Genomic DNA, 23,732 nt, shown 5'->3' with positions numbered 1-23,732 from the left:
GCTTCGGTTTTTATATATACTTATGCGTCGTCGCCGTGCAATTAACACATAAATACCGCTAGTAGGCAGTATCCACACGTATAACCCACATTAGCACTGCAACAGCCGAAGGAGAAGGCGCCAAAGAGGAAGAAACAGTTTGTTGTGGATGGTTTGAGAAGATTAATTGTTATGGAGGTAAATGGGCAGTGACTTTTGTTGCAGCTTGAGTTTATCACTCAACGATTTTTACCGTTTCGGAATCCATTCAGTTGATCTCCGGGTTTGGCGTACCAGTTTTAGCATAGCTTAGCATAATCCATTGAATCTGATTAGACCATTAGCATCCCGCTAAAAAATAACCAAAGAGTTTTAATAATTTTCCTATTTAAAACTTGACTCTTCTGTAGTTACATCGTGTGTTAAGACCGACTGAAAATTAAAAGTTGCGATTTTCTAGGCAGATATGGCTAGGAACTATACTCTCATTCTGGCGTAATAATCAAGAACTTTGCTGCCGTAACATGGCTGCAGGAGGCGCAATGATATTAATAATAATGATATTAATAATATCATTACGCCTGCTGCAACCATGTTACGGCAGCAAAGTCCTTGATTATTACGCCAGAATGAGAACAGTGTTAACAGTATTACAGCTTCGTTTACTTTGCTTTTAGTCACATTTTGTGTCACTCCATTGATCACTGTCAGAAAAAAAATGTATACATATTTGCAATAAAGTAAAATATATGTATCCGTCTTATTTGCATATTCCTCAAGATACACCTTGATGGTGCTATTTTAAAACAAAACGTCAACTTTAAACTCAAGTTAAGCATTGATTGAATGATCTGTGCATACTGGAATCCTTAAGTAATCTGTTTAAGTGGTTGTAAGGGGGAGGAGCCATTGATAGTCAGAATTCCCAGAAGGCATCCTGATGATTCCAGGTGAGTTTCAAGGTGTGATCTCAAGTTACTGAAAAACCTGATGTTTTCAAACCATGAAAGAGTAAGAGGACCCTACATTTTAACCCTTGATTCTGACCTAATACCCCCAGACTGAAGGATCCAGCTTCAACATTAGCCTGTTTTTCACCAAGCCATTTCAAAAAAGACAAATGTTCAAAACACAAACAATATGTGTTCTTCTCCTCAGCATCTTGTTCATTTCTTTAGACAGAACCTCCTGACCTCGGTTATTAAAAAATACAAATTCCAACCCTTGAAACCCCATTACCCTCTATATGCACACTGACAATAACCCAGCCTCACACACAGAGCACAGTTCTATTATTAAAAGCCTATGGGCCTCCCCAGGTCCTCAGCGCTCAAAGAACCGTCTCTTCGGCTTCTTCTCCAGTTTTCCTTTTTTTCTCCCAGCTATCCGATTCTTTCCCTCCATGTGCATCTTGCTGTGCTGAAGGTATGGTCTTTTGAAGTGCGCTGAGCTCTAATTGGACAAAAATTGTAGTGCGGGGCTCGCTGGGTCATTATTCCCCACGCTGACCCCCTTGATAGCGGCCACTCGGCATGTTGTTAAGGGGAACCTGCCATTCCCACGACGATGAGAACCAAAGCGCTGGGGGTCTGGATTCCGTTAGCATGGCCCGTAAAAATCAAGGCCCATTTTAATCAAAGGATGGAGAGAAGGTCAGTGCTGGGCGTCCAATTACAACTCCAGATGTTGAACCAGGGTCACCCTGACCAGCTCACTAGACTCGTTACGGTGCAAGGAAATTGGAAGAGTGCGCTTCTGTTTGGGATACTTGTGAGAATATTCTGCCAGCCGTATTGGTCTCACGCTTCATTTACTTTAGTTTATTTGAAGTCAGATCGTTGATGCGTTCAAGACTCAATCGATTTTTCTTACATCACAATAAACAAAGTGTAAAAACTTCCTAAACTGTTCTGATGGATTGCTGTTTGTTTAGTTAAAGCGTAAACCCCCAAGGTTTGCTTGTATGTGACAAGATTAACTTAGCTTAGGGTTTTGGAAATTCTGTTAATATAGCTTTTCTTGTAATGGTCTGGCTACGATCTCAAAGATATCACTAATTCAAGTTTGTAGGTGGGTGGTGCTGGGGTGCACTTAGGTCACATTATCCAAACCAAACCAAACCATGCCCCAGTGCGATTGTCACCCCTCCCTACTCCCCCAGGTGCACGCACTCACACTGTACTTTTTATCGATCTGAGTCCGGGCGCGCTTTCATCATTAAGATGCGATTGTTTTGAAAAAAGCAGGAAGTAAAGCTCTCTCTTAACACTGGAACCCACCGTAATGATAAGTCTGTGTTTTTTATTCGGAGTCGTTTGGTGTGCGATTACAGACAGCCCTCTCACATGTCATCATATTGCTTAGTTGATCTGTCACGTGCGCAGCTCGGACATTCACGTTACCCCGCTGCGTGCATCAAAAGGTTTTTTAGATGAAGGTGAGTTGTCGCGCAACTGATGTCTTCACCTTTTGAATCATGCTCAGGCGCGATTGCGCTCACACCACAGACTTCCACGCCTGAGCCCAAGTGAACCGCGCTCCGGCCCACCTCTGCAACCTGGCCGCGGCGCGATTAAACAAGACTTTGGGGGTCAAACGTGCCCGAGCGCGGTTTGGTTTGGATAGTGTGAGTGTGCCCTTAACCTCCTAAGACCCGAGCTTTGGATTGGCTTGCATTTAAGATTTCTTTCAGCTATTTGGGGTTAGAAAGAACCAGTACATATAATAACCAAATATTTTTCTTTGAACATGAAGCAGAGTAATTGTCCATGTTTGTGTACATCAGGTTCCAGTTCACAGAATTAAGTATTATGGTGCAAAAAAAGTGATGTCCACGTATGTGGACACACCAGGTCTTACTGTGGGTTCACACCAGACGCGAGTTCAACAATTTGCGCAAGTAGATTACATAGAGGGCGATGTGAACGATGCGATATGGGCGGCGCATTTGCCGCGAAACCACGCGCTACCCGCCTCAAACGCGTCTACACCCAAGTTGAAAATATTCAACTCGAGCGGAATATTTGCATGACACAAAGTTAAATCCCGCAAGTAATCTACAACGAGTAACGCAATGCCCCGCGTTTGGTGGTGTACGTAGCATAAGGAGGTTAATGATGTTGCTACAATTTCTATATGCCTTAATTATGCTTTAAATGATGTTTATAATGCCTATTATTTATCATATTAATTAATCACATGTTTGATATTCAAAGAAAAAATATATACCATTTCATTAAATTATAACCTATTTAAAAGAAAAAAGAAAATGTGCACTAATACTCTATTTTCTATTAAATATATACTATATATTTAATAAATTCACTTTTTTGTGTGTGTCTGCGTTTTATATTTTTTCTCCATCTTTCTTGTAAAGCTGCTTTGAAGCAATAAACGATTGTTATAGATTTAACATGAAAAATTATTCATGCTTGGTTAAAATTCACACAATGTCAGACAGACCTCACTTCTCAATGAAACTGAGACAGTGTTAGGTAATGAGATAAAAACATAATCTGGATTATAGTACACTGTGTTAACAGTTAACCCCCAGCTAAATGTGACATTTGTTATAGTCCTAATAGGTTATATAATAGGTTTTATAGTGTTTGATTTTACTTGAATAGCTCATTTGATCATGTTCTATATAATGATGGCATTTTAATGTTAAATGGCTTAAATTACATATAGGCGCATATATCCAAAGTCAATCCATAAATTTCCTTCATCACTGCATGTTCCCTGGGATCGAGCACATTCACTTTGTGCTCTACAAATTAAGCTACAGGAACACCCATGAACATTACAAAAAAATCATTACAAACAGAGTGTTGATACTGTTAAGTCATGATATCATCCATTCCTAACAACTTGCCAACCGCATACAGAAGTACACAAACACACACTTATTATCCGATGACAGAATAGTACACATCTATAAAAGTGTCAATTAAAGCGGAAATCTCATCAAATATCTTAAGAGTATAATTTACTTCATACCATACTTTTACCTACTACAAATGTCCTGTAACCCTTTCTGGGGCACACGGTTAAAAAGAAGTGAATGTTGTGCAACAATTTCTCACATAGACTTCTGCCAAAATCCCTGTGAAGTCTGTAATTAAATAAACAATGCACATCTTTTGGCATTGGTCTTTCCTCACCGCTGGCTCTTACATGTCCTCATTCCTCCTGTCACCATCTCCTGCAGGATCTTCCCCTGTCTGTCTGCACTTGGGCTGGACTGTTGGGCTTAACGCTGAATCATGCTAAACGCTGTGGGTGGAGGTGGGAAAAGAACCAAGTTTCGGTAAAAGATTATACTCTTTTAAAAAACAAAATCAAGAACAAATGCTCTTCCCAACTAAACTCTCCTTTTATAAGGATAGTAGACAAAGAGCTATTGGGAGAAAAGTGGAATCAAAATCTTAAAGAGATAGTTCACCCAAAAATAAAAATGATATTGGATATTTTTAACCAATCTTTTTCCTACTATAGAAGTCAATGGGGCAAAATATCTTTCTTTGTGTTCATCAGAACTAAGAAATGTATATAGGTTTGTAACAACATTTTTGGGTGAACTTATGTTAGACATACAGTACTGTGCAAAAGTCTTAGGGCACCATGCTACCATTAGATGTGTTGTTTTTGCAATTGTACAGTGATCATATATAATTATTTCTCAGTCTCTTTATTAGAAATACATCCAGAAAATACAGGAACTGTGTATGTAGTAATAAAAATAGTATAAAAGTATTTAGGGTAAACTCCCCTTCCACTTGAGCAATAGCTGCAGGATCTCTTAAACCTAAATGAAATTAAATCCTAATTTCTAATTCTAATCGAATGACTTTAGGACTTCAGTCTCCTCAAAAAAGCTCAAGATGTGTTTCGTGCCAAGAGAGGTCACACTAAATACTGACTGATGCCTGAAGAAGACATTTAATTCTTAAGATTGTTTTGTTTTTAATTTTGTGTACATATTTCCTGTATTTTCTGCCTTTATCTTAAAGTAAAAAAATTTGAATGGACATTAAAACTTTGCTAAAACAACAAAGCTGGTGATGGTGGCCTAAGACTTTTGCGCAGTACTGTAGGTAAAGGCAGGCTGGGAATATATAGTAATCTATATATTGACTTTATAATGCTCCTGGTATTACTTTCAGTAAAGCAAAGAGGTGTAACATCAGCACGATGCCAAGAGACTTATTCAACAATGGAGAGTAGCTGTCAATGGGAACAAAAAGGAAAACCGGAAATTTTGCTTATGACATGTTGTAGCAGTGCTAAACCTACGAGGCGTATCAAGGTGTCTAACACCTTCATGAATACACTGTGTCCCAGAACCAATTTGTTTGACTACATAGTGTGTCACACTATTTGCTATAAGAGCAGCATGTATTTGGAGATAGCTTAAAGGAACATAAAGCAAGACGTATACATGTCCTGTCCCAAATGACAAAGAATTAAATAAAAATCAGATTGGACTGAAAAACATAAAAAACATGTCTATACAGGGCTTGTAAACACTGTGTTTTTGTGCTTTTCGAACTATATACAACTAAATGGATTCGCCTTCGAGTAAGCCTGTCTAAACAAAGCCTCAGGCTTTCTCAATCATGCTTTACAGCTATTTAAAAGGCAAAACTTCATTTAAACTTGACTCGATGTGACTTAGCATCTGTGCTAAATGATGCACCTGAGGATTTTTGCATCAAGCATCTGAGCATCCCCTGGAGGAAAGGATCCACATTACTGACACTGCTAAAGGCTCGTACAGACTACATGACTTTAAAACGTTGGTCCGAACTGTGCGGTTCACACTACATGACTTGCTCTCTGTGAAATCAGGAGTGTTCACGTTGTTGATCAGTTCACACCACACGACATAACGTGACTGCCCCACAACAGGAGGTAACGCACTACACGAGTTGAGAACAACTCTATCACCCGGCGATTCTATCTTGTCCACAAACCACGTTTTGTCACGAAAAATCACGCGATAAAACAAACCGGAAATGACGCGAAACAACACGCGCACCAGTAAACCCACAGAAGAAGAATGAAGACGACGCGCAAAACTTTTGTTTGTATATATAGACTTCAGACAGAAATTCGTGCTGCAAACCGTTTGCGCGATGCAAAGCCGCAAAAGAAAAAAATGAAGAGATGTGTATGTGGAGAGGTGGATCAACACCACACGAGGACAGCAGGGATTTAAGAGTTGGAGGTGAGTACAGCTTGTTTATATAGGAAATATAGCTGCATGCTTATGTTTGGCTATGATCACATTTAAAATATCAACGTGTTGTCTACTGTGTTTAAAAGCTGTGTTTCTTGATTTAATTATCGTTCAAATAGAATAGGACAGGCTTCGCAAAGCATGACTTGGAGAGCGTTTGTCTTTGACCCTGCGATTCTATGCAACAGGTTTGTGTGATTTCATTTCAAACGAATATGAACTGAATGTTGTCATTACGTTTTTTTTCTGTCTGGGTATGTTTTTGAACTTTTTGGTGTCATGCAGGTGACACGTTCAAGTCCCTCAGGTTCAAGTCCAGGATGGGGGACCAGCACCATCCCACAAATAGTTTTGGATACCTGTTCTGTACCAGGTTATAAAGGACGATTTCTTGAAGGTAGGGTTATTACAAAATATAAATCTATCTATCTATCTATCTATCTATCTATCTATCTATCTATCTATCTCTACTACTTCATTTAAAAAAAAGAACAGCCATAACATTGTGGACATCAGCAGTTGACTGTCTTTGATAAAAGTATTTTAGTAAAAACTATTATTAGAAACAGGGATATAGTTCCGAAAAGCACAAGTAATATTTATTTTTATGTCTATACATACCTGTATACATTAATTTCATAATTTTATCTGAGCTTACACTATGTGTATATTAAAGTATTTTGTGTATAAACATGAATTATGTTAACACAGCAATAAATATAAAATTACTTCCAAACCTTATATTGTAATATTTGTTATTCTACATGTTGTTTAGTCCCTAGTTTATCTTTATACTTATTTATATGGATTAAGTAAGAAGGGGTCTCATTTATAAAGCATGCGTATGCACAAAACAGTTCTGGAAACATGCGTACGCCAGTTACCACACAAATGTTGTGATCTTTAAAAAAAAAAAAAACTTAATGGGAGAATAGGCTTGCATGGTGAGATCAGAAGATAATTAATGTACGCACACTTGCAGAAAGGGAACATTGCTTTGTCTGTATTTTTTGGCGTATGCCATTTTTGGCTTTTGTGCATACATAGACTTTTAGTAAGGATCCTACACACAGTTTTATAAATGAGACCCAAGGTGTTTGTTCTACATATAACTATGCAAATAAATCCATTGGAAACTGTAGTCTTGAATATATAATAATTTAATCAGTGACATTTGGTGTGTCCTATTGTTTTAGACACCATCAATGGAAGGAGAGTGGCATAGCCGTGGACTTCGAAAGGAAGTGGCAGTTTCCACATTGCTTTGGGGTACTTGCTACCACTCCAGCTGTAGCAGACTGCTGACCAAAACATGGTTGATTGGCAATGGAAGAATCGTGGGACGGGTGCTTTTCAACCGATAAACACCACCTCACATCGCAATTGTATGGCAACAGCAAAAGTGCAACGCAATCTGATGTGGGACTACTTTGTCTCACCAGCGTGTAGTGTTTATTGGCAAGTTCAACACATTTTAAAAGGAACTGATGTAGAGTTATCCCTGCAAACAGCAGATTAAAGCCAGTTATTGTCAGTTTAGGACATTCGTTTTCTTGTGTGTTCTAAAGTCCTGTATTTGTAAAGAACACAATGTGGTTCACTTTTTCATTGTTTTAAGTATTCTGTTTATTGTTGTGTTATTATTCAATTAATTTTAATTGCATACAAATCAAAAGGTGCAGGAATGTAACAAATAAAGGCAATCTGCATGTTGCAATTAAGTGCCTTGTACTAACTTTATTTCTTGATCCACACTCATTATTCACAGAACATTAACAATGTTTCTATACTACGGCGCTAAACATCAACATATCTGATCATGCTAAAAATTTATGGGGATTGTGATGATAAGCTCTGGGCATTTTTACTCAATGTGGATTAATCTAACAGCCAATCACACACAATTATATTACGATATTTATATATCACCCAGCCCTTAAAAGGGCTCTACATAGGGATTTTTGTAATGTTTAATTGTGTTAATTTGGTGCACTGCACGTGTTCTAACAATGTATATTTTGTCTGTCCACATAATATACATTCAAATGTACTACATTGTTTTCAAGTTGCACAAACAACAATGCAAGGCTATAAAGCACTATTCATATTGGCGTTTTTTGTAAAATATGACAATGTGTTTTATACTTTTATACTTTGTTGCATTAAATGTATTACTTTCGATAGACCATTTATTTCATGAAACAGCACTGGGAAATTCAATCTAATCCCTTCAACAAGTTTAATCACCTTATTGATAAATGTAATACATAGTAAAGTCAATCGTTTGTAAACAAAAACACATCGGGACCGGACCGCACATGTCATGCATGATATGCATAGGGTAGGTTGGTCAGGTGACAACATTGATCCGCTTCTGTCAGTCTCCTGGGCGTTGTATAGCATCACCATTATGTTTCTTTTGAGATGTGATAAGAGAACTGGGTCTTCAATATTCCTCAATTCCAAAGCCATGGTTCCCAAATGAAGTTAATGTATCCCTAGTTGTTTGTGAGTCCACTTGTGCAACAGTAAAGTCTAAAATCAATAAATAAATGCAATGTTTCCAGTTAATATTTACCTCCACACTTTATTTTATTTGTCTATTCAAACTAAATATGAGAATTTATTCCTTTGTTTACAAGCTCTTTCGACTGGTACAAAAGGCAGATTGTAATGTAACTGAATATCCTCTAATACACAATAGCCTATATAACAATAAACAGAATTACAGTAAAAAGAATTATACACTTTATAATGTTTTACAGACATATCCCAAAAATAGGATTACGCTAGCTTCTATAATATGCATGTATATGGAAATATGACCAATTTATTTACATTTTACCCTATAACATTTAGATAATGTAATAATAACATTTGCTCACCTGGCTGTTTTACAGCGTTTGCTCTTTCTCTCCACCGTTTCTTTTTCTCAGCGCAGTTGTGGTAAATATATGTGAAACGTCATACAGACATTTATGCCTGAGTTCAATGTTTTCTTGGTGACATGCTGCTCATCTTTCCGTGTGACGTCAACCCCTCGTCGGATTGGCTGTAGCTCGTGACATCATAGGAGGTCGAGTCGCGCGACAGCTCCAGATATCTAACAAGCTAGATATTTTTCTGGTGTCGGCGACGCGTCTGCGAGCCGTCTGCGAGCGTCTTTGATGCGTTGTTGGCTCTTTCATACCAACAGATTGGCGAACGTCGATCGCCCGCTAATCCCCCGCGATTTGCACCCGATCACACCCCGACCTGTCGGCGAGCGAACGATTTGCAAATCGGGCTTAAATCTGGCTTAAAATCATGTAGTGTGAACTAAGCATAAAGGAACCTGCCTTCACCTTTCCAGTCAGCTTTGATCTGCACATCCCAGAGGAATCCTTAAACTACACCATGTCAATCATCGTGAAAAACCCTTCAATCATTTCTCATAGCGTTCAGATAAATGTTAAGTTTTGTCTTCATTCCCGCAAGAATTCCTGATGCTGCCTTTAAACACCGTATTTTTTCACGCATTTTTTTCCTTTTTGTGCTCTTGCCTGGGGATTTCTTGACTCAAGAAGATATGCAGACATACCTTCACGTGCAAATATGCCCGTGGCTTCTTCAATGTACAGAACTCTTCTGCTTGCATTAACCTTTGACCTTGTTCATAAACAAATCAATAGATATGCAACTACAAAAACAGTTAAGTTTTCTAAACATTCATAAATCCTTTGTGAAATTCACATGTCGATCTGAGTCTATTGAACTGCTACTGAGCTTGGTGTCAGTTAGTGTAAATGTAGACTAATTCATCTATTACAGAATAAAAGATTCCTGCATTACAACAACATAATTGCCATTTTATCATAGTTCTGACAATTGGGAATTATAGAGATTAAAAACGCTTCAAATTTAGTATCTGCAACATCCTAATAAATTATCTGGGGAGTCACCTGACCCTCTTCTGAAGCTCACAGCCTTGGCCCTTTAACTTATTGGAGCCACACTGATGGCACGCTTACCTAATGTTCATTTACCTAATGATTACAACAGAAACCATGTGAACCGATTGACCCTTCGCAGAGCGAGAGAGAGACAGAGAGAGATAAGACGGCGAGACCTACTTACCACATAGCCCTAAATTTAGCCACCACTGACCATTTTTGATATATGTTATTAGCTTTCCCATAGAGATTACATGTTGGATGTGAGCATGTCCCAGTTTTAACTGGGTCTCTGCTACTGGGCTTTATAGTGAACTATAAATGTCTTACACGTCTAAGATTTTTTTTTTCGCTCATTAACAATTAGTTTACACAAAAGAATACATACTATTACATTATTATTGTGGGTTGTCTCATGAGGGCGAAAATATAATATGACCAGCAGAATATTACTCAATATTAAACACTTTCGCCTATGGAATAAATGAATAATTTCTCCAAAGGCACTAGAAAGTTGCAACACAAGAAGGCTTGACTGACCTTTGACCTTCAAATGTCAAAATCGGGCACATCCTGAAACAAAGACAATCTCTTCAGCGGCAATTAAACACAAGGCATCTTATTTCACATCCAGAGCCAAAAGAAAATATATGTGTGTGTTTATTTAAGTGATAAGAGGTAAACAGACACTAAGTGTCCTTAGGAATTACTACTATAGTGTGTGGCAATAGATGCAAAACTGTGTGACCTCCAAACACAGATATATAAGAGTGTGTGTGTGTGTGTGTGTGTAGGGTGTTAGATTACAGAAATAGAGCCGCCTGTGTGTCGATTGTGTTATCTGTTCTTGGTCTGTATTGGGCTCTATTAGTTGTGTGCTTTGAAGATGGCCTAATAGCACTGCTGCGGGCTCCAGCAGAACCACAGTGACTTTCTTTCATTGATTTATCCAACATGGGTTTCCCCACCAGAAACTCTCTTTGTTACATCAGGTTGTCTCAGAGGATGACATGTACAATTACAGGCTGATTCATTGGATTAAGTGTTCATTTATAAACTTCCACACCTGTTGACTTTTTATAAAGGATTAAACGGAGACTCATTTGACATACATACGCACACATCTAAGATCAAACAAAGAGAAAGCTTGAGTTTTTAACCAAAGGCCCTTGGACCACTGCAGGTCTGTTAAGGTACTGCACGAGTCCAGATATGCAAAACAGATGGTAATGTTTTTAATATGGTAATGAAATTATACTTTAACATTAACTAACACTTTGGATTTAAGCAGCACGTTTTATCATATGTGTGCTCCCTGGTCTCAAACCCATGTTTTGCCATTGCTAGTGTTATGCTCTACCAACTGAATGACAGGAACATGCAGACAGACATTCCTTGTGTTAAGCCACCAAAACAACAATAACAAAATCACAAGACAGAAACGCTGTGAGTGACATTGCAAAACAGTGACATAATTACAGTGTCATGATACAATTTCGTGGCAATTTATGGCAAATAAATTTTCTCAAGTAATTTGCTACTGGCAGATGTGACGAAGTTAACTGTGCACCCGGGTTATTGTTTTAAATAACCGGACACCCTTATACAAATCTACACTGAAAGTAACAGCACCAGTGACTGTCAGATTTATTGTGGATTGTATTTTAAAGTTCAAAGAGAAAAAGACAACAGCATTATGACCTTTTGGTCTCACCCATAGACAGGGGGGTCCGGTTTGACCTTCTGGACCCCCAAAGCCTGTCTGATCGACTCAGTCGCTCTCTAATTCTCAGTGCCTAGTAATCCATTAACACACTTTGGTGAGTTTGGTGGGAAGCAAAACATTAACGCATGACAGACAACAATTGTGATTGCTAAATACGGGGTAATTGATTACTTGAGTATTTTCTGCTATGTCTACTAAAATAGAATCTAGTTCCACTGTAAAAAAGTTGGTTAAACGTAAAAAGTTACGTGGTTTCCTTTTTTTGAGGTAATAGTTGACACAAAAAATTTATACAAACACAATTGTTATTAATAAACACAAATAATGTTTTGAGTTAACTAATATTTTTAAGTTGAATTCAAAATTTAAGGCAACCAGGTAACTTACTTTTTTAAGTTGGACCAACAAATCTTTTTAACAGTGTTTTGGCACATATTCTTATGAAATGACAGAGAAAGATTAACAATTTAAATAAATTATAAATATATTGTTGTAAAATGTGCATATATAATAACATTACCTTTGTTTGAAATTTTTTTAGTCAGAAATCATTCAAATATTGCTAAATAAATAATAGTTTGTTAATTTAAGTTGCAAGAAATAAATTATTTGCTGTTTCCAGCAATCTGCCTTTAAAATTAATTATTTCCTATTCCTTTAAAATCCCCTTGTGAAAATCTAGATTTTGTTGTTTATATGTCTATGTGCCATTTTTCAAATGCTTTAAGACAAACCATGTGTAAATACATTATTTAAACCCATTGCAGTATTTTCTTCCGTAACTGCAGTTTTACAAAGATCGTGGTTTAAAGGTCAGTTCTTCCTTATCCCATTTTTTAAACCCTAATAGTGTGTAATGTTGCTATAATAGCATAAATAATACCTGTTCAATGATAAAGCTCAAAGTTCACTGCCAGGCGATATATTTTCTTCAATAGAATTTCTTTTTCAAAGCCTACCAATCACATCAACATAGTTGGGTGGATCTGGCAGTCTGAGTCATAGAAATGTATGCTGCATAGACTCTGCACTGCTGCTTCAGCTCTACTTCTGCGACGCAAGTATAAACTACTCTCAAACACAGTGTAAATCCATGAACCTAACATCTATGTTTATAGTGCTGCAAACAAAGAGCTCACGTCTGCATTGTGAAGCCAACAGCTACGTGTCTGGAACTGCCAAAAGCTGCATCTATGTACAAATAAATCTATGGTCTGAGCTTGTGTGATTGAGTGAAGGCAGAGACTAATTTGCATATTCATATCTATGTTCCAAGCTGGTGTGGCCCTGTCCCAAATGGCGCACTTCATGTGGACTTTCAGTATCGTGGCCTTAAATTGCACGTGCTCTCTTAGGCCGTTTCTCAATATGCGTTCTTCAGCGATCTTGCGTCCTCGTGTCCTCGCTCTACGTCATCATTAACAGTTGAAGTTCAATTCCAATTCTCAAGAACGCAAGTACAGAGGACGCATGAAAATACCCGGATGTGTGCTTGACATCGAGGATGCATCGAGTGCAGACTTGCGCGCTGAAATCAGGGGAGGTCAGGTGACCAACAGGAAGATCGCACACATCTCAATTCTCACAAGTGCGTTCTGTGTTCTCGCGACCTTCTGAGTTCGTCCTTCCAAGGTCGACTGGCAAGACCAGTCTCCACGAGAACGCAAGTCCGTTCTTTGCGTTCTTGGAATTGAGAAACAGCCCCAGTCTACGAGTCAGTAGGGTGTCCAATTTGTCATTTTTACGCTCCGAAGTGTGCTCATTAGCACCCCCTTTGCACCTGTGATAGCAGGCTTTAAGCACTTTACCAACCTAGAAGTCCATAAGAGTGTGCCATTTGGGACAGGGCCTGTGATTGAGTAAAGATGAGGACTAATTTGAATATTCATAGATCCAAGTATACTACTACCTATATTTTTCTCATGTTTCGGTTCAAATTTTTTAATCAAGTGTGTGTGAGACTGTGGATAAAAACAGCAGAATGTAGGTTACAGACAGCAGACACGTCCATCTGGAGTTGTATCCTTTTTTTAAAACCTGCTAATCCCTCCACCACCCCTCCACACGTAACCAAACATAAAACAATGCACAAACGTTTTTAAGTATGCACAACAATTAACTGCTTCTCTTGTAAACAGCCACTATAAATTTAGGTGACTGGCATGTGTCATTTGATTGGCACGTCACAGTTTCTGTGCACAGATGTGATCTCCAGACGTGATTAGGATCATTCACAGCAAATGTCACTCTGTCTCTCTCATTCATACAGTACATTTAAACATACACGGTTCAGTGGGATGACACAAGTCTGAAGATGTGCAATAACTGAAGAAAAGTGTTTGTACTGTAGCACAATTGGTAGAGCATCGCATTAGCATTCCCAAGGAAAATGCATACTGATATAATGCACTGCAAGTCACTTTTTGAATTTATGCCAATTGCATAAATGTAAATGTAATTATAATATACCATCTGGTAAACTTGAGATCAGTAAACACAGGTATAACCATGAATGCATTCACATTACTAATTTATTGTAATTGTAATATCAATAAAATATTCACATATAGTAGCCTGCAGACACAACATAATACGTTTAGCTTTACTGTATATCTAAAAGTACTTTGCGTGAGCACTTACAGCCTAAAACCTTGTGGTGTGAACTATTCAGACAAGAGAGACACACAAAAAACTAAAAAGGCTGTTTAATGTGTTCACTTATATTAGCACCGTGTATGTGTGTGGTCTTAAGTAATGTCCGTTAGTTTACCTTAGAAAGTAATTTTAAAATACTAATGGACAGACGGAGATACAGACAAAAAGAAGGAGAGACTGATCACAATAGGACATCAGCCAAATAAGCTTAAATCATTCAACACTAAAAGGAGAACCAATATAAAGAGAGTAAAAGAGGAGAAAACTAAAGTGTTTGACTTTAACAGAGGAAAGTTCTCTTTCTTTTCTTGGACAGCTGAGGGTCTTATTATGGGATTAAAACTAAACATTGGCACAGAGGAATGTTATGTTGGTTTGGGTTGTGATGTCTGTGGCAGATTGCCCGGAATGGCAGATCAGTTTCGTGGATGGGATGTGCGCATAAGTGTGTGTGTGCGTGCGTTGGGGGTACCCACATTGCCGGATCTATAAGGAACAGCTGCTGTATAAACCACAGAGGGGCTCTTAAAGTACACGGTGACTCTGAGAGGTTTCTTAAAATACAGCTTGGCTTCAGTGAGTTTGCCACCAAGTGCCAACAGACCACATCACAGCTGCATATTTAAGCTATACATCACACAAGCAAGACCGTCTTACAAACCATCACAAGGCCATAACACAGTCCAAAAAGTTTAACTCTTTAGAGTATCTTACATCTATGACAACATTCGTGCACATTCTCTACCACACTTGAGGTAGATAAATAAGCAATTATAGTGACTCACACAATCAGATAATGAGAGCGTGTTGTCATTTATTCCATGTTTCATTCGTCAAGGTCTTTGTTTTCTTTTGACAATTAGGTTGTCTGTGTGCTTTGCTTAAGCTACAGGTGATGCATACAGAAGTTATCAGACAAATTAGTGCTACCCGTTACATAATTTCTAAAGCAATCACTTTGGTTTGCCTAATAGTTAGAAAATAACTGGGATTACTGCATGCATGTTGAGTTTGTCATTCCCATAATTTACCCAACTCGTAAATCTAGGTTATGTTAATTGATGCTCTCTGAGTGCTTCCAAAGGAACCTAGAACAAATGTGTGCCATCTGACCAGCTCCTTCATCAAACTGTTAATGCATATGCATATGAGGCCAATCCCATCATTAGCAATGATGAATCCATTTAACCTAAGGCCTCAAGGCCTTCATCTCAACTGTTTTAAGATGTTCAAGGTGATTTTTTTTACAAACACCCACTTCTCTTGACAGTGCTGTGGACAAGACATAATTTTGGAAGTGAAGCTTGGTACACATGTTTACGATTTTAGCCACAATTTTGCCATCTGAGACAAATTATGAAAATTTTAAAATTAGAGGTCTTTGAACGTCTAATTTGACGTGTTTGCCAACTGCCGATTTATTGCATTTGCAATGAATCTCTTTCACTGCCGCTACAATGGTCATCCAATGAAGTACCGACAGGACCACAGCGGTTGATGATGTAAGTTTAGTTGTGTGCTGTTGTAGAGGAAAGGATTTCAAAAGAAATAAAAAAATGTCATGCAAGCCTTTGTATATATATATATATATATATATATTCAAAGGAGGATTACGGCCAAACTTAAGTAAAAAAATGTAAAGTCATTATAATGCAAGATTTAACTACCATATTTTCCGGACTATAAGTCGCTCTGGATTATAAGTCGCATCAGTAAATAAATGCATCATGAAGACATATATTAGTCACACTGGACTATAAGTCGCATTTATTTCGAAAATGATTTCACAAAATCCAAGAACAGAGATTTAATCTGGAAAGGCAAGTTATTCAACTAAATAATAGCACAAAACAGCAGGCTGAATAGGTGTCCGTACATGTTAACGTAACATTAACATTTATTTACACGATACACAATAGCATACAAAACATACCTGGGAGGCTGAATAGGCTAAATTAACATAAGTTCACCAACCTCCCGAAGCCATTCCACATTACTGAATCCATTGAATTACGTAAATACAGGAGCAGCACAGAGCAGACTCTCCCAACTGTAGACGGTAATGGTTTATCTTGGTTCATATGAATTAATTTTGACATATAAGTCGCACCTGACTATAAGTCACAGAACCAGCCAAACTACGAAAAAAGTGTGATTTATAGTCTGGAATTACGGAAATAAATGAAATTACAGGAATGAAGTTGTGATATTTTGCGAATACAGTCAATTTATTAAAATTAAAGTCATAATATTTCGAGAATAAAGTCAACATTATGAGAATAAAGTTGTGAGGTTTCAAGATTAAAGTCAATATTAATTTCTATTTATTTCCTGTCCACATAAAACATGGCCAACATCCATACAAGGGGTTGCTAAGGTTATGCAGTTTAATTTTAAACATTAAAGCGGATGTTAAGGGCTATTTATAGTCGTGCGTAGGTCCTACGGCGTAGCTGCGAAGGCCTAGGTTCCGCGTCGGTTTTCATTTATACTTTTGCGTCATCCTCCGCGTCGTGCAAACACACGCAAAACCGCTGGTTGGCAGTATCCACGCGTGTAACCACAGTAGCAGCGCGGCCGTCAGAGAAGAAGCAGCTTGGCAAGTTAACCCACAAACGAAGAAGAAATAGCAACTTGTTGTGTATAATTTGAGAAGACCAGCAATGATGGAAGTAAATAAACAGCGACTTATGTTTCAGTTTGAGATAAATCACTCCTCAACTTGGCTCATCTTTGTTTTCACCGTCTCAAATGGAAATACCTATGACGCAGTTTTTTACCTGACGGGAGGGGTTCTGGTGGACCAATCACAGCGCTTGCAGTCCGCGTAGAGCGGACGCGCTGTTAGAAATTTTGTGAGGTGCGCGTCAGGCTACGCAGAGCTACGCACAGGCTACGGATAGCTACGGCGTAGGACCTACGCACGACTATAAATCGCCCTTTAGAATGTGACATGATTGATCACCCAGTTAAAGATACAGTGTAGGTTTTTTAGACATGTTGTTGTCTGAGACAGCGTACTAGGGACGAAACCAACACAGTTTGTCCATTTAGGGCTATTGTAGAAGCGTAGCAGCGACCTCTATAGACGGTTTCATCGGACGCACGTGATACACGTCTGGATCCGAACTTTACTTTCGGTTTCATTTTTTTAATGGTCTGACTAGTTGCTAAACTGATCTCTTGAACAAATGCCTCGTCGAAAATAACAAATGTTTTTTTTCCTAGGTAATCTATGTGTTGTTTTTTTGCTTGTTATATAAATAAACTACGTTTAAAGTACTTTGTTGTTATTTATTATTAGCGGAGTTTACCGGAAGTTACGTGCGGAACGCGACAGCCGCTTGTTTATGTTGTTACTGCTGAAACCGTCTATATAAGGAGACTTGCGGTGTATGTAGATAATAATGGCTCAATCTAAGGTAATAAAAACAATACAGTTCATTATGCAAGATCTTTATACACACTGATAATATATATTATATTGCATTTCTGTCAAGAGATTCCTCTAAAAGTCCCATATTGCACCAATTGTCAATTGTGTCTTCTTTCTCACAGGCAAATAAAGTCTACACCCACTATTGTACAAAAACAACATTGCTACTGTCAATGTAAAAAAGGTAAAATCAATTTCAATCATTGTATCTTTTGTTATCTGGCTTAAGTGTGCATCACCCATTTGGCATTTTTTTCCAAAAAAACTGGATTTGATATTCAATCTCTGCCACACCTTCACTGCACTTGCGTGAGAATTTTACCTTATGCTTCAAGTGCACAAGAAGAAATCCGCCCAAAGCCGGTCATGACGCCAGAGTGATGTAGCAATCTCTGTATCCATCTCAGTCCTGCACTGTCAGAAACAGACGTTATTCAAATTTTTCATTTTTCAATGCAATCAAAGAATGTCAATGATTGACCCCATAATCCACATATAACCTGTATACAGTAAGTGTGTTATTTTGTTTAAAGTTAAATGTGTAGCATGATTTTAATATGAAGAATATTCAATAATTCTATTCAATTTAAAATCCGCTTGACCAATCGCTATAAATGGGCAAAGCACTGTTTTTCGGTTTGCTTTACAGCGGGTGGAGAAGAAATTTTGTCAAAATAGAGTGAACGTAAAGCTCTGTTCAATTGCTAATGGAGACATATGCAACAATAGGGCTGAACAAAGAAATACACAAAGGAAATTATAACACAGAGCCACAGACAAAGAAAAGAAAGAAAAACTCTGAGCAATTACTGTGCTGAGTATTAACACAGCCAAGCAAATTATCTTAAATCTCTCCATCCATTCCTGGAATGTTTTTTTTGTGCTTTTTCTTTTATCTCTTGATAGATTGATCTAGCAATATAGCTTTGGGCACAACACACACACACACAGAGCATCACACACACCTCTTTATCATGAGAGAGGTGACATCTACACAAAAGATCCCATGCTGGTGCTCAGTTTGTCAGCCACTTGATTCATCAGCCCAACCAGGGTCAGTAGTACGCATAACAGCCGAGAGCCTGACACCCCAGGATACACACACCTGTATAAGAAATGGATGTACGTATAAACGTTTTAAATTCATCTAAACAAAAACAAGTGCTTATGGGTGAGTTGGACGGGCCGCATCATTCGCCATAATCTCCACTACTATCGAAATCTTACAAATGCGCACGAGGGAGGATGCAAGAGAAGACGTAAGGGAAGCATGACAGGGGTCAAAAGGATTTAAGGACAACAGCTGCTGAAACTTTGTAATTCAAGCATGTGATGATGTCATTTAACTTGGCACAACGACAAGTGAAGGTCAAGCAGGACAAGGTCATTGATATGAGACAGAATAGTACTCTTTGCACGGTACAGACGAGGACGGTTGCTTCAGCTGTCTGTGTGTGTCTAAAAAAAAAGAGAGAGAGAGAGGGATGGGGTGTGGAGGCTGTGGAGCTAAGGGTTTCTTTAACATGTGCAAGGCTCTAAAGGTCAAGGGTGAACCTGATGACCCTGAAGTCGAGCCTGTCGCTGTGGCAGTGTGTTTACGACCTCTAGTTTTAAAAGTCACTTGTAAACTTTAATGGTCCTTTACTGCTGCTTTTCTGCCTCATTTAAATAATGTGTCTAATTAGGGATTTAAACATTAACCCACGGCGCTTTTCTGAATGAAATCGTTTATGTCTTTGAACCCTTTATGTCTTTCAAGGCTCAGGCATTGATACCGATTTCCTGTTCTTTCTAGTTTTAAGAATCACATTTATTGACATGCTGAAAAATACAGATTGTAAATATTTGCTTGACAAGTGTGACACTTTCCAATGTGTGAGCAGCTGTTGCGTTTAACCTGAAAAATGGTTCAGTTAACTAAAAGTGAAAGAAAATGTAATATTGCAATGCTTTCATCATATGTGACCTGTAAAGTCTCAATCTATTTATGAGTTAGGTGCATCAAAGTTTGACTTAAATTATTGAGTCACAAACATTTCAATCTTTGACATGACCTTACTCAGTTATATTGAAGATGTCAAGGTTATATTTTCACTATATTATCTTTACATCATGTAAGATGATTTTATGAAGAAAACAGTAAATCACAATGACTTCAGCTGCATGGGTTTTAACAGACTGGGACACATTAAAGGATTACTCAACTTTCATAAAAAATCCAGATGATTAACAACCCCCCCCCCCCCCCCCCCATGTCATCCAAGATGTTTATGTTTTCTTTATTCAGTCAAAAAATAAATTACGTTGTTTTTTTTTGGAGAAAAACATTCCTTTAGTGGACATCAATGGTTTACGATTTCAATGCAGTTTCAATACAGCTTCAAAGGGCTCTAAACAATCCCAACCATGGCTTATCTAGCCAAACGATCGCCATTTTCTCCTCTTGCGAACGACAACTTCTCCTCTTGCACTAGTCGTGTGGCACACCAGCGCGACCTTACATATTACGTAATCTCGTCAAAAGGTCACTCGGTACATATGTCAGTCCTTCCAGAATAATGCACAGTTTTTTTTGTGATTGTTGCGGGTAAAAATCCTTGATCTTGCGGCACGTTTTCTTAAAAAATGCGATGGAATATATGGATATTTATGCAATTTTATGCAATAAAAATTGCGGGAACTTGCCAAAATTGCGGGAATTTGCAAAAACTGCGTGAACTTGCAAAAACTGTTTGCAGCTTTTCATTGATGCATGATTCGTTTATATTCATGCATAATTACGTCACTACGCTGCTCATGTGTGAGGTAAATGCAACATTTTTCAATTTTGCTAAGATATATATGACTTTTTGGTATGAAAATGCAGGGATTATGAAATCATCCAAGCCCGCATATTTTGCAAGTAGAAATCTGCACTTTATGCGGCAAAAGTGCGGCATATTTAAAAAATGCGGCCCCGCATAAATATGCAGATTTTGGCTGATTATGCATTGAATCATGCGATCACATAATCGTGTTTTTCTTGAGGAATTGATATGTGAATCATACACTTGCACATTAAAAAACAACATTTAAAAATATATTTAAAAATAATAATTCAAAAGTCTAATATAATTGTATCCAACAGATATGTTCCAACAAAAAAAAGTTCCCAATTTTTCTGTTTAATCCTATAAACTGACAGCAAACTGTGCAAAATATTGCATTGTTTCTTTCGTCATGTTTTACCCAAGTAAATGTCTGCTTCCAAGATGTTAAATAATATACATTGATGAAAATATATTTTAGTGTGAAGCACTGGCCTGATCGGGCAAGTGACAATACTTTTTACTGGCCCGAACGTCTCTTACGCTTGCCGCGGGCCACAGGGCAGTCCTTTACGTTGAGCCCTGACTCATTTTTACGTTTTTTTGTGAAAATGACAATCGTTTCCTAGATAAGACCCTTATGGCTCAATTGGGATTGTTTAGAGCCCTTTAAAGCTGCATTGAAAGTGTAAACTGTTGATTGTCCACTAAAGTCCACTTTATGGAGAAAAGTCCTGGAAAGTTTACCAATTAATTTTTTCTCGACTGAACAAAGAAGGACAAACATCTTGGATGACATGTGGGTTAATTATCCAAAAAAATTATGAAAGTAAAATATTCCTTCAAAGATTTTTGCTTAAATCAATCTATGAGTTCATAAAAGCAAAATTGTGATCATTTCTCAATTCCACCGCATTAAATTTAAGCACAAACCATCATGTGTGTTTATGTCATAAATCCTAAACCTGATTTCTAAAGCTCTTCCTCCATTCCCCCCTTTTCTCTTCCCAAGAGCGTAACAAAACATCGGTGTAGAGGTCTTAATCCGTTCCCTCAGGGGGGGCTGCTAATTAATTATTTGTTAATGACTTCAGGGATTTCAGAATGACTCTTCAGTCAAGATGATAAGATGTTTGCCGGCTGTAGGGGGTTTGGCAGACAGATTAGTCAGGTTGGGAATCACTGAACCAGGTGTGAGTGGGAGACAGAGAGAACATGTTGGTAATTGCAGAGCACCGGTTCAACGAAAAGTCTTTGTGGCTCCTTTAATAGATTTTGCTGTGTGTTTGAACATTCATTTCTGATCCTAGATCTGTAGCCTCCTAAAGAACGATGGTTTCCCTTTCCCTCTCTTGGTACCTTGTTTCTTTTCTGCTCTTCTAATAAATGCTTGAAGTTTGCAGAGACGTGAGGGTTTCTAGGACACCCCGCTGTTTTACGGGCCACCCCTGCCAGACAGTTTGACAGGTCAAAATGCCTCACGCTCGGGTCAAGAAGAGAAAAAGCCTCAGATCTGTGAACAACATGTGTTTTACAGAACCTTTAGGATGAAACAAAACTTGCTCATTAGGCACTAAAATAACATTAATCCTCTGAAAATTGTTTAACGTTTTATTATTACAGCCAAGCGAGAGGATGTCATACTTCAAACCAACACAGCTTTCAGAAAATGAAACAATTCAGATTGTATTAACTCAAGCACATATGTGACTATCCAATCAGAACAAAAGCAATGAACCAAATCCCATACATGAATTTCAGCCGTGGTATCGCAGCATGCTCCAAATGGAAGGAGAAAGCCACGGCAGGCTTACATAATTCAACCTTCAAGCTGAGAAGCAGTACGACCTTGAACCAAGACATATACACCCGTGTGTGTGTGGACAAATTCACACTGAGCATCTCGGGACGGTGGAGCCCTGCAGACACTGACTAGACTGATGCTGACGCAGCCAACCTAACCACACCTTCATCTCCACCAGACTGCATCTGATAGCTGAAAATGCTGCACTGCATTTGCATTCATACGTAACAAAGGTAGGGTAGCAAAACACATCTAAATTCAATGACTGCCTATTAAATGATGGGTTTTTAAAGCCATCAAATATGTGATACCGAAAACCCCGCCTGTGCATTTGAAAAAACAAATGATGCCTGCAGTTTTATATCTTTTTTTACCTTATTATTCTTTTATTGCATGGAAATCAACACTAATTATTTATTTAAAACCTCTAAAATCCTTTTTTTTTTAGGTACCTCACACTAAAACCCTGCCCATTTAGTCTGCACAGCAAGGTAGCTGCACTGGTTCGATACACAACCTCAGTCTTTCTCTGCGGTCTCCAGCATCATCTATATCTCCGAAGCCCCTCCCATTTTTATCCTCACTTTGTCTTGGTCTGTGTTCTCTCTATCCGTCTTTCTGTCTCGGGCAGCTGGCAGTTTAGCTGGTGCCAGTCTGTTCCAATAAGAAGGGCTGTGCGTGAATGTAGGCATATAGGGTATATCTATAGACTGTGTGGGCAATGGATTAATCATAGGTGTATAGCGCCCCCATGAGGCAGACAGTGACTTCGCACATCATATGGGGAAAATAGAGGGGGATGATGAAATCCTGCTGCTTTTCAGCAACAAGCCATACAGTGAGATCATCCCTTTTCACTATACGTCTAGCCCAATGTGCACAAGTGCTCATGCGCTACTGTCATTATGCAAGCGACAGACGGGAAGAGGAGAGAGAGAGAGAGAGAGAGAGCGAGAAGAGAGAGAGAGAGAGAGAGAGAGAGAGAGAGAGAGAAGAGAGAGAGAGAGATAGAGAAGAGAGAGAGGAGAGGAGAGAGACGCGAGAGATGAGAGAGAGACGAGAGAGAGACGAGCGAGAGAGAGAGAGAGAGAGGCAGGGGGTCTACAAGGACACATGAAACACGTACTGTCTGGTACATGCTCACACCAACTT

General features: G+C 38.4%; 2 long non-coding RNA genes across 2 annotated transcripts in view; one reads left to right on the top strand and one right to left on the bottom strand.

Moving 5' to 3' along the window:
* Positions 1–3,713: 3,713 nt before the first annotated feature.
* LOC135737955 (uncharacterized) overlaps positions 3,714–23,732 on the bottom strand; it is a 29,555-nt gene continuing 9,536 nt past the window's right edge. Inside the window, exons 3-4 of the long non-coding RNA XR_010528627.2 lie at positions 18,292–18,383; positions 3,714–4,254 (exon numbers count right to left, since the gene is read on the bottom strand). This is a non-coding gene — a long non-coding RNA (uncharacterized lncRNA). The remainder of the gene's footprint in view (positions 4,255–18,291; positions 18,384–23,732) is intronic.
* LOC135738705 (uncharacterized) lies at positions 5,729–8,403 on the top strand. Its single transcript, XR_010528764.2, has 4 exons — positions 5,729–6,208; positions 6,340–6,408; positions 6,506–6,617; positions 7,417–8,403. It is a non-coding gene; the product is annotated as an uncharacterized lncRNA (long non-coding RNA).

The sequence above is a fragment of the Paramisgurnus dabryanus genome, chromosome 12 (genome assembly GCF_030506205.2).
Source record: "Paramisgurnus dabryanus chromosome 12, PD_genome_1.1, whole genome shotgun sequence".
Taxonomy (NCBI): Eukaryota; Metazoa; Chordata; class Actinopteri; order Cypriniformes; family Cobitidae; genus Paramisgurnus; species Paramisgurnus dabryanus.
Note: the sequence above shows the minus strand (reverse complement) of the source record. Positions and strands in the feature narration are given on the sequence as shown.